The sequence below is a fragment of the Ursus americanus genome, chromosome 12 (genome assembly GCF_024610735.1).
Source record: "Ursus americanus isolate L20-20 chromosome 12, mUrsAme1.1.p, whole genome shotgun sequence".
In the NCBI taxonomy this organism is placed as follows: domain Eukaryota; kingdom Metazoa; phylum Chordata; class Mammalia; order Carnivora; family Ursidae; genus Ursus; species Ursus americanus.
In genome coordinates, this window is record NC_142138.1 from 18,448,695 (window position 1) to 18,465,584 (window position 16,890).

At 45.0% G+C, this 16,890-nt stretch overlaps 1 pseudogene; it reads left to right on the forward strand.

The window, feature by feature from the left end:
* The first annotated feature begins 7,052 nt into the window (after window positions 1–7,052).
* LOC123794992 (serine/threonine-protein phosphatase 2A catalytic subunit beta isoform pseudogene) lies at window positions 7,053–8,193 on the forward strand (annotated as a pseudogene).
* Window positions 8,194–16,890: the final 8,697 nt, after the last annotated feature.

Consider the following 16,890-nt stretch of genomic DNA (forward strand, 5'->3'; position numbering starts at 1 on the left):
TTTTTGAGTCTTCCTGTTTTGTAGAAGAGGAGGATTGCGAACCAAAATGTCTTTAGCTGTAACACTGCAATAGCCTGTAACGGAGAGAACTGGTAGCCTGCCGGCTCAGCTGTGCAAGGACAGGCCACAGAGAAGAAGGTCCTCAGCCATGCAGGGACAGGCCACACAGAGAAGAAGGTCTTAGAAGTTGTGGTCTCCGGGATGCCCCAGTCGGTGGAGTGTGCAGTCGAGGTGTGGTCCACGCAAAGATGTGGGGAGTGGAATGGTCAAGGTGACATAAATGTGCCAGGTAGTCAGACCAGGTGGCTGCCCCGGCTCAGGCCCTGAAACCAACAGGTTGCGCAAAGTCCCAGCAGCAGCACCACCCCTCCTTGGAGGCGAAAGGCCTCACAGATTTGCTTGGCTCCTAAAGAAAAAAATTAGGTTACAAAATTTTCTGTTACAAAGTTACTTACATAAGCTTTGTGCTTATTTAAATTCCTTGGGCTTACAGCTCTTCTGCAACTATGAAATGGAAACAGACTTACATCTGAATTACAAAGAAAGCTGCAAAGCCAGTGAAATTAAAAACATTAATATAGCCATATCCACAATGTTGTTCTTCTGGCATTTAATAGTTATTCACAGCATGATTATGAACAGGCTCTCTAGAACTTTCTGCCTGTCTTTGGGAGAGACCTAATTCTCATGGGGCATTTCTGTTTTCAAACCGACCAGGAAATCTTCCTTCCCCCAGCATGCCAAGACAGAAGCAACCCCAATAACTGAGGCAGAGGCCCTAGAAGATGCTTACATTAGGCTTTTTTCCCCCCTCGTCCTCTCCAAATTAAAACATAAAATTAAATTGTTCTCAAGAACATGCAGATTCCCCCCAGATCCACTCTAAAAATTATGAACTCTGCAAGCAAACTGTTAAGAAATTAACACAGGAAGAGTTTGATGCAAGAGGTGAGTCTCAAAAGCAGGAATCTTGCTGTCTCACCCAGATCGACGGGGGTGTGGTCCTGCCACCCCCCCCCACCCCCCACCCCCGCCCCAGAGCCTCTCTCGCCTCTGTCAGGGCCTTCGGACCAGAAGAATCTGTGTTCCAAGCAGGGCCCGGGTGCACCAGGGGCACCAAGCTTATGGGTCTTCGGCGACATTCATCGTCATCATCTGTTCATGCTTCCAGTGATGCCAGATTTGAGCCTGGCTGCCTGGCAGTAGGTCACTCCAGACAAGGATACGGCTCTGCTGGGAAGAAAGCTACTGTGTCAAACTCTTTGCCATCCAAGAATTTATCGTCTCATTAGGGAAATTTTAATTTAAAAAATTGTATGTGCTTAAGAGACAGCCAAAACAAGTTTAAAAATTAATTCAAGGCAACAAAGATTTTTAAAAGATAAACTGGTTTCTCCCTTCTCTCATTACACTTCCCCATCCAGCCTCTCTGGACTGGCAGTTCTCTGTACTGCTTTGCCTCTGGCTAGCCCACAGGCTGCTCCCACAACCTTCAAAGCCCTTCTCCCCATTATCATCTGGAAATGCCTTCCTCTTAGCAGTTGATGTCACCTCCTCCAGGAAGCTGTCTTTGATGCCTAAGACATACAGCCCGTTTTCTCTCCTCAGCGCCAGGCCAGAGGCAGGCACTCGGTAATTGAAGGGCCACATTGGCGAGACCTGGAAAATTGATGGTCCCTTATAGACAGCAAGGTACTTGGCTGGAGCTGCTGCTGCTGCTGCTTTTTTAAGGAACCTCTACCTGCAACATGGGACTGAAACAACCCCCAAGATCAAGAGTCACATGCTCTGCTGACTGAACAGCCAGGCATTCCTTGGCTGGAGCTTTTTAAATGCTGTCTGAGTTCAGGATTGGCCCCAACCTGGCAAGTTGCTGACATGGCAGGTAATAGCCCCTTGACCCACTAGAAGCCTGCTAGCCAAGTGGGGTCTAATTATGATAAGCTCGCAGTTTCCTAGATAAGCACTTAAAAAAAAGTAGATCCTGAAAATGGAGTGTCCATACTCTTACCTGCGCTACCAACCTGATTTTTTTATATTCCACGTGAAAAGAATGAGTGTCTGAAGTGTTTGGGGAAGTGCTCAACTTTCTTGGGCAATGACTTTGTCCCTGCCCCATTTGATCATATACTTCCCTCTTCCCAGTTTCCCTGTGTGTTTGCCTTTCTCTCCTTCCTGCTTAGCCTTGATTCCATCTCACGGAGCCAAAGCTAGAAATGAAAACAAGTGAAGAGTCACAGCAGAGTCTGTTGTCCCCTTTGTGTGCCAGAGAGGCAGTTACAGAGAACAGATACTGGCTGAGCAAGGGAGGCTGGAAACCTTATTGGCTTGAGTCATGCTGCTAGGAGGGTCCCCTCCTTCCTATTTCCATTTGATGATGCTATTCTTTCTTCATTCAAATATCTTAGGTGTATTTATTTTAACCTCTTTTAGATTGTTCTAGTAGCTTTACTTTAGGAGTGAGTTCTCCCACTTAAGCATGTGGATTGCACTTACATGGCCTTGGACTTCCTCACATGTACTAGAGTTCTTGCTCAAGAGATCTCTCCTTACTTGACTTGGTTTGTGGAGGTCTCCATTTGGTTGCCTCTACTCGGGTTCTATTTTGGGTTCCCTGATTCTAGATCATTTTTTGTGTTAGTGGATGGGCTTGGATTTTGCCACCCTGAGAATACAGGCCCCACATGTATGTGGACTCAGGAATCCAGTCGCGTGGTTCCAGTCTGGGCAGGCTACCTCTGTCTTCTAGCTAAGAACTTGGGCTAATGGAAGGACATGCAGATTTTCATTTGTGGATGGGCAGCCGGATCTAGCTTCTCCTTAAATGCCAGGCTTGTGGGCATTTTTAACCCCAGTCCCTACAGCCTGTATTCCTCTCTGGTCCTTTCATGGGCTCTACAACCTCAAGGACTACTCTATATATCTGACACCTGTGGAACCCCCTTTTCTTTCCTTAGAGACATGTATTAAAATATTTTAATACTCAAATATTTTAAATATTCTAGCTAGCATTTTTAGGCATAGAAAGTAGTGTTTTAGAATATGCACAATCTACCATCTTGACCTAAATTTTTAACTAGAAGTTCCTTTTAATAAAATACTGCTTTTTTTATATTAATTTTTTTTTAAGAGAGGGAGAAGCAGGGGAGTGGCAGAGGGAGAGAGAATCTTAAGCAGGCTCCACACCCAACTCGGAGCCCGAAATGGTGCTTGGTCTCATAACCCTGAGATCATGACTTGAGCCAAAATCAAGACTTGGATGCTTAACCAACTGAGCCAGCCAGGTGCCCCTAATGTTATTTTTTAATTTCTTCACTCACCTTTTATTTTTCTAGTAGGTTTAAGCTGGGTTTTTTTTTTAGATGCGCAATCATATGCTGTGTAAATAATGACAGTTTTGCAATCTCCTTTCTGTTAATTACACATTTTAATTCAGCCCTTGCTTAATTGCCTTGACAGGAACTTCTAAGCAGTAGTCAATAACAGTGGTACTATTAGGTCCTGTCTTGTACCTGACTTGATCAGAAATGCTTCTAGTGTTTTAGCATGAAACACATTGGGGCTTTGGTTTTGAGAAATATTTCATTAAAATAAAGGAATACCTTTTATTTTCATTTTTTTAAGGATTTTATTTTTAAGTAATCTCTACATCCAGTGTGGGGCTCAAACTCACAACCTCTGTATCAGGCATCACACACTCTACTAACTGGCCCAGCCAGGTACCCCATTTTCATTTTATTAAGAGGTTTATAAGGAGGAATGGGTGTGCAAATTTTAATAAATGCATTTTTAGTATAAAGGCAATCATGGTTTCTCTCTTGACTTACTTAAAATTAATTTATATTACTAAATTTCCTAATATGGAATCATCCTTGGATTCCTTGATTCCTGAAATGAACTTTACTTGGTCTCGGTATGTTATTCTTTTACTGCACTGCTGGTTTGATTTGATATATACAATTTATATGTGGTTTGTGTGTGTATATATATATTTAAACTTTCTTTCAACTCTATACAAATAAAACTAGTCTGCAGTTTTGTGATTATTAGGTTCACAGATCAGTCATTTGCCAGTTGTGTAAAATGAGTTAGGATGTTTATTTCCTTTACGTCTCTATGCTCTCGAATAGTTAAATAGCATCAAAAATTCTGTTTATTCAATTTTTAAAGATTCACATGTGAAATGATCTGGGACTAGAGTATTGGAGGAGAATTGTCTTTATTTCTACATGTTATTTATTTGTTTATTCCCATGTGCTTCCAACCCAATTTTGGGAGAAATATTTTCATAGAAGAGCATCAGTTTTATTAGGATTTTCAGATGTATTAAATTATAGTGGTATATAATGGCCTCACGCTTACCTCTATTTCCTCTGTGTATGGGACATGTTTCCCTTTCCTAATTTTGTGTTTTTGTGCTCTCTTCTTGTTTCTTCTGTAAGGCTAGCTAGTGACACTCACATTGTAAGTGATCTAGCTTTTAGATTTACAAATTCATTTTTTCGTTTTCTTAATCATGCTCAATTTCTTTTTTTAAAGATTTTATTTATTTGAGAGAGAGAGAAATAAAAAAATCTTTTAAAAAAAGGTTTCATCGTCAACTCTTTTTCTTTTCCCTTCTCTCCCCAGAACCGTCAGGAGTCCTGTGATTACTTTCATCCAAATCACTTCCACTCCTAACACTCTTTCCTGACCCTTCAGAGTGCTGTTCATCCCACCTGACTTTGAGCACTGACCATGCAGGAGTGCCTGACGTCCTATGTGCCCAACACCCCACCTGCTAACAGGGGGAGGGGCAGAGGAGGAAGGGGGAGGGACAAGCAGACTCTGCACTGAGCTCTCAGAGCCCCACATGGGGCTCAATCCCACCACCCTGAGGTCTTGACCTGAGCCAAAATCAAGAGTTGAATGCTTAACAGACTGAGCCACCCAGGCACCCCTTAATCGTTAATTTCTGATTTTAACGTTATTGCTTCCCTTATTTTACTTTCTTTGGATTTATTTATTGTTTTCCTAACGTCTTAGAATAGGTGACTCTTCCTGTATTTTTTCTGTTACCAGCAGTTAATGTGTAACTGGACTTTCCTTTGAGGTAGTGCCATGTGTTGACCTTCTAGGATATCACACCCACTGGAGATGGTCTTTTGGGGGATTTACTTATTTCGATGTATTTTGCTATTTCAAACCTAAAGGACTAGATGAGAACTCTAGGTGAGATCTGAACATGCAGAAACTGGGCATGAAAAGATTGTAATAGCAGAAGAAAGATTTAAGCAAGTTCTCAGGTGGGAAAAGCATAGAGGTGTTGTTAAGCTGGAGGGTATGCAAGTAGTGTAGTGATGGATGTTTGGAAGCCAGACCACACTGGATCTTGAATCCAAGGGTAGAGGTTAGAGAATTTCTATAGGCAGTGGGGAGCCCTTGTTTAGAGTTGGATGCCATGAGCTCAGAAAAGATTCAGGCAAATTCTGGGACCAGGCTGTTGGGCACAGGTGATAGGGTAGGATGTCCGTCAGGCACTTCTGCATGGCCAGTACTCAAAGTCAGGAGGGATGAATGGAGCTCTGGAGGGTCAGGAAAGAGTGTTAGGAGTGGAAGTGATTTGGATGAAAGTAATCACAGAAGTCCTGAGTGATCTGAGGAGAGAAGGGAAAAGAAGAGTTGAGGATGAAATCTTTTCTTTTTAAATTATGTTTTTATTTTAATTCCAGTATAGTTAACATATAGTGTTGTGTTAGTTTCAGGTGTACAATATAGTGATTCCATAGTTCCATACAACACCGGTGTGCATCACCTCGGTGCACTCCTTAATCCCCATCATGTATTTCACCCATCCCCTTGCCCCCCTCTCCTCTGGTAACCAGCAGTTCTCTAAAGTGAAGAGTCTGTTTCTTGGTTTGTCTCTCTCTCCCCCACCCTCTTTTTTTCCCCTTTGCTCGTTTGTTTCTTACATTCCACATATGAGTGAAATCATATGGTACTTGTCTTTCTTTGACTTATTTCACTTAACATTATACTCTCTAGATCCATCCATGTTGTTGCAAATGGCAAGATCTTTCTTTTTTTATGGCTGAGTAATATTCCATTGTATCTATATACCACATCTTCTTTATCCATTCATCTTTTTTTTTTTTTAAAGATTTTATTTATTTATTTGACAGAGATAGAGACATCCAGCGAGAGAGGGAACACAAGCAGGGGGAGTGGGAGAGGAAGAAGCAGGCTCATAGCGGAGGAGCCTGATGTGGGACTCGATCCCGGAACGCTGGGATCACGCCCTGAGCCGAAGGCAGGCGCTTAACTGCTGTGCCACCCAGGCGCCCCTATCCATTCATCTTTTGATGGATACTTGGGCCACTTACATAATTTGGCTATTGTAAATAATGCTGCTATAAATATAGGGGTGCACGTGTCCCTTTGAATTTGTGTTTTTGTATTTTTTAGGTAAATACCCAGTAGTGCAGCTACTGGATCTTAAGGTAGTTCTATTTTTAACTTTTTGAGGAGCCTCCATACCGTTAACCAAAGCAGCCACACCAGTTTGCATTCCCACCCACAGTGAGGGAGGGTTCCTATTTCTCCACATCCTCACGAACACTTGTTCTTATGTTGTTGATATTAGCCATTCTGAGAGGTGTGAGATGATAACTCATTATAGTTTTGATTTGCATTTCCCTGATGGTGAGTAATGTCAAGCATCTTTTCGTGTTTGTGTTGGCCAGAGGATGAAACCTTTTAAAAAGAGTTAAAAAAAAGAGCAGCCTGAGAGAGAGGCCGTGGTGGTAGCAGGTGGTTAGCACCTGGTGGGTGCTTCGCTGAAGACCCCTGTGGCACTCTGGCACTCCACCTAACCTGCCCGTGTTCTTCACCCACTCCCTCCCCAGTCACGCAGCCTCCTCCAGGCTGGCCTTAGGTGGTGCGAGGGGTCTGCTGCCACTCTCCCTGCTCCCTGGCTCCTTCCTCTGCAGCTGGGAGCTGGCAGCAGCTGGAGAAGGGAGCAGTGCCTGAGGTGTGAAGAAGAAAGAGGCAGTGGGGAAGGGGAACCCGCCGCCATGGACAACTAGGTGTTCACCAAGGAGCTGCACCAGTGGGTTGAACAGCTGAATGATTATGAACAGCTTAATGAGAACCAGGTGTGGTGCAGTACAAAAAGGCTAAGGAAATTTTCTCAGAAGAATCAAAGGTGCAAGAGGTTCATTGTCCTGTTACCCTGTGTGGAGATGTGCATGGTCAATTCTTTGATATTATGGAGCTCTTTAGAATTGGTGGAAAATCACCAGGTAGAAACTATCTATTCATGGGCAACTGTGTAGACATAAGCTATACTCAGTGGAGACTGTGACTCTTCTTGTGGTCTTAAAGGTGTGTTACCTGGAGTGCATTACCATATTGAGAGGAAACCATGAAAGCTGACAGGTTACCCAAGTATATGGCTTCTGTGATGAACGTCTGTGAAAGTATGGAAATGCCAAAGTGTGGAAATATTTTATAGATCTATTTGATCGTCTTCCACTTAGAGCGTTAGTAGATGGACAGATATTCAACCTCCGTGGTGGCCTCTCTCCATTCCTAGATACACTGGCTCATGCAAGAGCCTTGAGTCATTTACAGAAGTTCCACAGGAGGGCCCATTGTGTGATCTGTAGTGGTCAGATCCAGAGGATCGTGGTCGGTGGGATATTTCACCACCTAGTGCGGCTATACATTTGGACAAGACATTTCTGAAACACTTAACCATACCAATGGTCTCACACTGGCTTCTCGAGCTCACCAACTTGTAATGGAGGAATACAGGTGGCGTCATGATCAGAATGTGGTGACCATTTTTAGTGCACCCAGTTACTTACTGTTACTGTCGTGGGAACCAGGCTGCTAGCATGGAATTAGGTGACACTTTAAAATACTCCTTCTCTCAGTTTGACCCAGCACCTCGTGGTGGAGAGCCTTGTATTACCCGGTGCGGACTGCTTCCTGTAAATTCCTCCTGGGAAAAAACTGCCTTTGTATGTGGAAATATACCCGGCTTTTAAAATATATGTATTTAAAAAAAAAACTGAAAAAGCAACAGTAATCTGTATGTTTCTGTAACAAATGGGGATCTGTCTTGGCATTAGACTGTATCACGGACGAAAATGGGCCGTACTAAGGATGAGCATTTAGTACAATTTGAGACTGAAATTTAGTACAATACTATGTTCTAGATTGGTCGGTCTTAATGGTTTGCTTGCTGTATTTGTAGTAACCACTTTCCGCTGGACTGTTAAGCAAAAAAGGTCACTAACTCCTTCATCTCATTTTGCATTTATTTGGAAATTATAGTGTTTAACTGGCATGGATTGATAGAGCTGGAGTTTTATTCTTAAGAAAAATTCACAAACTAACTTCCACTTAATCCATTATCCTTCATTTTATTGAAATATATAGTTAAATTAACTGAAGGAAAGATTCTGGGGAGTATGTTGTCATAACATTTAAAAAGGTTTCCCTTCATTTAAACTAAATTACTGTTTTATGTTGATCTGCATATTTCTATATATTTGTCATGACAGTGCTTGCTTCCTATTTGGTGTACTGAGCAAATTAACTTTCCATTTTAAACAAAAACAAAAATAAAAAAGTCCTAGACGCGAGAGGCCAGAGCGGCAGTGTGTGGAGGAGTGAAAGAATACTTCCCTCATTCCCAAGTCTACATTTTTTTAAAAGAGACTTTTTCACATAATATTTACTTATTTTTTATTTTTTAAAGATTTTATTTATGTATATTGTCAGAGATTGAGAGAGAGAGCACACAAGCAGGGGGAGCGGCAGAGAGAGAAGCAGACTCCCCACTAAGCGGGGAACCGGATGCAGGACTCAATCCGAGGACCCTGGGATCATGACCTGAGCTGAAGGCAGCCGCTAACTGACTGAGCCACCCAGGCATCCCAAGTCTACATTTTTTCTAAAGTAAACTCTGCCCAACGTGAGGTTTGAACTCACAACCCCAAGATCAAGAGTTGCATACTCTACTGGCTGAGCCAGCCAGGTGCTCCAAATATTATTTTTTTTAATTTTAAGTAACCCCTCATTCCCAATTCTAAATGAGTGTTACAGAGCAGCACTTGATGGGATGTAGGTTCCAGAAAGAATGCGCTCTTTACTCTTGGAGATCTTTTTATTTTATTCACAATTAACAAATGAGATGAGAGGACTGTTGATGTGGCTGAGACTGGGAAGTCAGATCTCACCTCACCTCGTTGGGTAGCACGCATCCAGTGGACAATATCGACTGTTACCTTCTTTTGGATAATAGACTGTCAAAGAGAGGTCAACTAGATAAAAAACAGGGAGTGCTTCCTTCTTTTCAGAGAGGAATTTGGCTACAAATTGCCTTTAAACAGAGGAGATTACCTCTGTTTGGGTCTTTCTCCACCTCAGATATTGAAAATATTATTCAATTTACAAAAATTTTGGATATGCTAAGCTTTTCCATGAAATGCTGTGTAAAAATGCTCAACAGGTCCTCAGTAAATGTTAGTCACCCCCCCCCCCCACCTCCCACTCCCCGAAAGTTTCTAGGCAAATCAGGCCTGGTGTTCCATCCCAGGGAGTTACGTTCTTCCTGTTTAGAAATTAGATTAGGTCCTCCTGTCTGGGCCAGATGCATCTGTGGCTCCCAAGCAGAAGCTGTATGCTCCCCGCATTGCTTGACCTTTCTAATGTGCATCAGCATTCACCCCCGCTGGGCTTGCTCATTTTGCCTGGTATCTGCTACAGAATAATCACTTGGAAGCTGCAGGGCAGGCCTTCTGCTTCCGGACTGCACCCAGACCAGAAGGGGCGGGAGAAGGTCACAGGTACAGTCATATGTGAGTAGTCCACTGGCAAATGCTCACACAAACCATGGGAGGCTCTGGGTGAAAAGATTTTAAACACTTATTCTAGCCTAATGATTGAGTCAAGGCTAAATCAGTGTCAGAGGGAGAGGGAAGGTGGAGGAGAAAGACCACATGGCTCCCCATAGGACCAGGGACTGAAAATCAATGTTAGCCGAACAGATGGCGTTATTGTGTTGTAAGGGACGGGAGTTTCCTGTTGCAGGATTATTTTATAGCAGCTTGATGAGAAACTTATAGGTGTCTGGGCCCATCAGCTCTGAATCTCCCCAGCTCTCTCCTCCCTCCTTTGGGTGTCCTGACCCTGAGAGCTGAAACCATCTACACCCACACAGCCGCTCTCGGCATTAACATGACTCTCCTAGTCCACTGTCTTCATCAACGTAAGTTGACTATTTCAGGAAACTGGCCCAGAAGATAAAAGTTGAAATAACTTGAAATAGCAGAAAACACCAAATGACAAATTTAATCCCCAAGACTTTTTGAACCCCTTGCCTTAAAGATGCTCCCCTTGCTGTGGGCACCAATCTGAAACTATTACATTGTGATCCTGAACCAAATCCTAATTAAATCCTTGATTAAAAAACTGCTGAACTGCCTTAACCCAGACGTCGAAATCTCCTAGGTCTTCTGCTTTGGTCTCCCCTCTCTAAGATGCTAGAAGACTGAGTCTTACCGAGACAAGAAGGAACTCAGCCATGTCTTATCAATATGTTGTTCTGGTGGTATTTTGGGGAAGGCAGCATGTAAGTCTCATCTGTCATTTCAGCCTCTCCCCAAGTTCTGGAACTCATTCTGACTTTGAACAAAGGGGATTTGGGTTAGAGGATTCTGGTCCAGGAGGACAAAGACCTTGGTCTTATGTTCAACATATATAGTCCTAGGTGATCCAGCCTGGGCCTACATATTAATTCAACTTATTACTGTGTACTCTTTGTCAGGGCAGAAGCTAGGCAATGGGAATGAAGTCTCCCTGCTTGCCCTTAGTCCATAGCTGAATGGGGAAGAGATTTAAACAGATAAAATGCACTGTGGTGTGTGCGATGACATTATGTAGAATAGTGCTTCTTTAACAATTTGTACTTAGGAACCATCCCCCCCCCCCCCGCCGTCAATAGCAAAACAAAAAATGAACCATACTTCAAAGAAAGCCCTGGCTAAAATGTGCCAAGAGACTGGCCTGACTTGGGAAAAGCCGCTTCCTGTTGCCCTCCTCTGTGGAAGGGTGGCCTCTAGAAGCAGGGCTCCAGTGAAGCCCTTATGAAATTATATATGGGAAACCCATTCAGACTTGAGTAGGGGCTATTTGCCCCTATCTAGAACATGAAAATGGAGTTAAATAGTATATGCAGCTGCTGAATCAAATTTTGACGTCTACCCATGAGTTTGCCTTTTCTAAGACCAAGCCATTTCCTGAGGAGCCACTGCACCCTTTGCAGCCAGGAGGCTGGATCCTACTAAAGGCTTGGAAGAACCAAGAACCAGAAGATGGGTTAACTGAAAAATGGGCAGGTCCTTATGATATCCTTCTAAATACTCCTACTTCAAAACGTGCAGGCGTCCAGCTGTGGGTTCATACCCGCATTAAGAAGGCACCTCCAGACAGTGACTCCTGGCAGGACTCACAACCATCTGAATGGATGACAACTCCCGCAGATCTTCTTTTTTAATTTAATTTTATTTAAATTCAATTAATTAACATATAGTATATTATTAGTTTCAGAGGTAGAGTTCAGTGATTCATTAGTTGTATATAACACCCAGTGCTCATTACATCACATGTCCTCCTTAATGCCCATTACCCAGTGACCCCCTCCCCACCATAGGAGATCTTAAGTATCTCTTTGCTGTCCATCTCAGGAGGAACTCAAGAAACAAAGTTCTCCTACTCTGTCCAAGTCTTCCATTCCAATATTCATAGTCATCCCCAGTCAGCGGGAAGTAGTTTGCAGAAGAAATGAGCGTCCTCCCTTCTTCTTCCATTGAAATGGAATGGTGACTTGACAGTGGGATTTAAAGGAGGACCCACCCAGTCATTGCCCTGACTGGCTCTGTTTGCCTTCAGCCTGTTTCTCTTCATGGCTTATTTTTCCCTCCAGTTTATCTGTTCACTTCAGCAAAGGACCCAACAGGCAAAATGTCCTGTGATGGCCACCAGAACTACCCCCCAAGCAATAACAACTGCTGTGATGCCAGCAAGACTCCCCATTATTGGGGCACCTGGGTGGCTCAGTAGGTTGAGCGTCTGCCTTCAACTCAGGTCATGATCCCAGGGTCCTGGGATCAAGCTGTGCATCGGGCTCCCTGCTCAGCAGTCTCCCTCTCCCTTTATCCCTCCCCCGATTCTTATTCTCTCATGCTCACTCACTCTCTCTCAAATAAATAAAATTAAAAAAAAAAAAAAAGACTCCCCGTGATTGACCCCATGCCAGTGATCAGCCTGACCTTTGCTGCTTAGCTGCAGGTACCTACCAATCTTTGTTCCACTTTTCCCCATATAAAGTTAGAAGTATTCTCAGCACCTTGAAGATGGTTGGTTCTTGGGACGTTAGTCTGCTCTCTTCCCAGTGTTGGCCTCACTGAAATAAACTCCTTTCTTGTTGCATCACCACTTGTCTCTTTGCCTTTGGACTGTGGCCAGACACGGTCCTCTGGGGCCTCCAGAGCCAGGGGTCTTATGCGCTGGTCTCTGGTAACAATGTAATAAGTAAGATGTTTCTCTGAGTTCTGAGAGCTGCTCTAGCAAATTAATTGAACCCAAGGAGGGGGCCGTTGGAACCTCTAGTCTATAGCCAGTGGGTAGGAAGTACAGGTGACAACCTGGGTTTGTGACTGGCATGTGAAGTGGGTAGGGGGCGGTCTTGGAGGACTGAGCCCTTAACGTGTGGAATCTGATGCTCTCTCTGGGGACGTGGTGTCAGAGTTGAGCTGAATGGGAGGACACCCACCTGGTGTCCCAGGAATTGCTTGGATGTGGGGAAACCACCACCCCACCTACATGAGAATTGGTGTTCAGAACCTCAGTCCCCCCTGCCAGAGCCAGGCCCCCCCCAGAGCCAATAAAGGGTAGAAGACAGTAGCTGCCCTCTCTGCAGGCAGCCAGAACAGAGACAGTCTGAGCTTTGTCCCAGTCCTGCTATGGATCTGACCACTGGGATAGTAGAGGAGGAGATCTAGTTTCTTCCTGTAGTTTTCCCTTCTGGAGAAGAATGGAAATTTCCTCACTTCTAAGGCAACAAGAGGATTGGAAAATGTCTCTCCTGTCCTCCACTGAACAATGGAATGGTTCTGTTTGTTTCAGAGCAAAGGCCCCAGAGCTTTTACCAGGCCTTCACTGAGCATGGAAGCAGAACGGGGTATAGGAAGTGGAGGTGGGGTAGAGAGGAGATTGGATGGGACCCCCCTTGGACACTGGCCAGGCTCCCTCTGGTCCAGACCCATTTCTTTCCAGGATGAGGGCAGATGAAGGAATAGATTTGGAACTGTAAGGAATTATCTACTAAAGGACAGTTCAGTCAATCTGCTCTGTGGACAGAAGGCTGCTTTCTTCTCCAGGAATGCTGAGTACATGGGAGTCCTGACCCCCGAGCTGTTTTGGTCCCAGACACTCTGCCTATTTGTCTCCTCTGTCCTGGGGCCACCCGTTAGGACCTGCGGGTCAGCCACTGACTAAATGCTGGCTCCCTGAAGCAGCTTTGTTTCCTCAGCAGTGTCTACCCTGTGCTGCTGGCACCCCTCCCCAGCCTAGGTCACTGGCAAGGAAGCAGAAGGAGCTCCAGATATATGGCAGGTGGTGCTGTGTAGTCACAGAGCCAGAACTCCTGGCTAGAAATCCCAGATCTGCAGTTTACTAGCTGTGTGACCTTGGATGAATTATTATGTTTTTAAGGATTTATTTATTTGAGAGAGAGAGAGAGCGCACGCGCGTGATCATGAGCATGAGCGGGGAAGGGCAGAAGGAAAGAGAGACTCTCCAGCAGACTCCTCGATAAGCACGGAGACCGATGGAGGGCTTCATCCCAGGACTCTGAGATCATGACCTGAGCTGAAATCAAGAGTCAGATGCTCAACTGACTGAGCCACCCAGGTGCCCCTGGATGAGTTACTTAACTTCCCTGTGCTTTAGTTTCTTCATATGCACAACAGGAATAATATTAATACCTACGTAGGATTATTGTGAAGAGTAAATGATTTCATATAACACCCTTCAGACTGATGCCTGGGTAAATTCTAAGTAATCTGTGAAAGCAGGCTGCTGTTTTTGTGAGGCCAGGTCAAGGAGGAAAGGATCAAGTGGCCAGGGAGAAGGGGAAGTACTCTACCATATATTGCATTCTGCCGTAGGGGCCAAGCTCTGTGCAGATACTTTATCCAATTAACCACTTACAAGAACAATGATTCCCCAGTTTACAGATAAAGAGCCTGAGTGGCCAAGTGGTCCAGCTGGGGTTCAACACCCAAGACAGCTCAGACACCATGCTACAGAGGCCAGAGAGGAGATGGTGTCAAGAAAACCAGTAGGGTACTCATGGCGTTGAAGCATGGGATCTACTGGGGTCTTTGGGAAGGGCCAAGGGTTGTTCTGGTGAAGCCAGGAAGTGTGCTTCGATCTTTCTAGCTGAAGAGTCACTTTTGCTCTTCAGTCCACAGGGCTGAACCTGGCCACTAGTAGCTTCTGAGATCTGTAAGTTATAACCCAGACACCCAGGAGACTGAATCTCCTAAATCCCAGCTCCAAAATTCCTGGAAGTCCTGATTGGCCCAGATAGTATCTGGTCTCCATCCCTCAATGGCCAGGGGCTGGGTTTTCCCATCTGAGTGCAGCAGCTCCTGCTACAGTTCTGTGGATGCCTGATGAGGTGGGGAAGAGGAGGGTCCCGGGAAAGCAGGACCTGGCAGGCAGTCAGTAGGTACGTGTCCTATCGGCTTACGCTTTTCTTCGTTCTCCATCTTTTCTCAGCCCATAGCTCCTGGTGGCTCATACTTTCAATCCGTCTTAACCTCTGTCCATGCAGATTCTCTCTCCTTATGCCTCGTTCCACCTCATGGGCTCTCTCTCTCCATTCGTTCTAACCATAACCCACTGCTCTTGCCTGAAACTCTGCATGTTTCTTTATTTTTATTCAGATTTCTCAGAAAATCCACTAGTCCTGCCCATATTTCCATGTCAGGCCAGTTCATAAGCACTGTCTTGCTTAAGGACTAGTGGCCTCATGATACGGAATTTGTGTTCAGGAATCTGTGAGAATGATGCAAGACCTCACCTTCTGCAAGGCCGTGTGGGCTAGATGATTTCACTGTGGGCACAGAACAGAGGCCTGGACCATGAAGAGATACATATTATGTCTAGCCATTGAAAGGATGCTCCTTCCAAAAGTCTTCCCAAGCTTTTCCCTCCTGAAATCCATTACCTGTTATATTAGACCCTTGAGCCTGTCATGGGATGCTGAGTGCATTTGTCCAGGTCCTGCTACAGCAGAGAGCCAAATGCACAATGGCCTAAACAAGTAAAAGGATTATTTCATGCGCACAAATGAATGGGGAATAAATAGTCCAGAGCAGATCTGATGGCTTTACAGTGTTGGGGGTCTCAGCTCTTTCTGACTTGCTATTCTGTGATCCCTAGGACATTGGCCTCTTCTTTATGGATCAAGATGAATCACTACCATGCTCCTGCCAGTGGGAAGGGGGAAATGCCTTTCCCTTCCCTGTAAATGCAGGAGCCAGAGTGTGCACACTTCACTTCACTCCCCTCATTACCCGGAACCTAGTTCTCTGACCACATCAAGCTACAAGGGAGGCTGGGAGATAGAGTATTCTGGATGATGATATGTCCAGCTATAAGTTGAGGACTTATTACTAAGAGGAAGGGAAGAGTAGGCACTGGGACAATGGCACCACCATTTTCCTGTGACTCATTTTTGACCTCTGTTTGCCATCCAATTGGTCACCACATCCCGGCACATCCCCACTCTGATGCCTTTCCCGTAGGGCCTGATTCTTTCTCCCCACTGATGCCATCATGGATTGGGCCTTCCCAGCTTCATACCCAGGATCTACCAAGAGAACCTTCTAACTGATCTTGCGTCCAGTCTCTCTCCAGCCCCGCCCCGGGATCATTCTCAAGGGCAAATCTGATCATCCGGCTCCCCATTGCTTGTAGCAGTGAGATGTTAACTGAATCCCTGAACTGACATGCACATCTTGCACATATGCGCATTTTTCTGAGGAGAGCTTCAGATTCTCAAAGGAGTCTGGGATTCCCCCTCAAGCTACAGGCTCAAGTCGAAATACCTAATCTCAAACATACAAGTAAGATGTGTCTACAGACCTTCTCAAATCTCCTCCTGTCTGGGCACCTCCACAATATAACCCAAACTGAAGTGATTCTAGAATTCACTCTGTGCTCTTTCATACGCCACGTCTTTATGGCTGCTGTTCTATCCAGCATGCCTGGGCACACTCCTACTCATCCTTATAGCTTAGCAGAAAAGCCCCCTCCTCTGCGAGGCTTCCCTGACGCGCTCTGGCAGAGGCAGTCTCCACAGCACCATCCAGACGCCCATTACTCATCCTGTGGCACAGTCATCAGCCTGTGTCTGTCTCCTCCACCAAACCATTAGCTGGAGCCTAGGACCTGCAATAGGTAGGCCATAGATGTTTGCTGAACAATGGTCACTCATGCCCCCAAAACTGAAGTGCTGTTTCTAGAATGTAGATCTGAGTGTCATGTCCCGCTTTCCTACAAGTTCAAACTTGTTTCAGTGGCTTTTTCTCTGGCCGCCTCTTGCAGTTCTGTTTTTCTCTACTCCAGAACACTGAAGTTCTTTCAGTGCTCCAAACCAGCGTTCTCTCTTGCCTTGAGGCTTTATGCATGCTTCTTCCTCTGCTCCTCTTTGCATGGCTATACCTCCCCATCCTTCAGATAGCTTCACTACTCCAGGAGGCCTTCTTGCACCCCTCCCAGCCTCAGACTGGGCTGAGGGTCCCACCCACGTGTCCCCATAGCACCTGG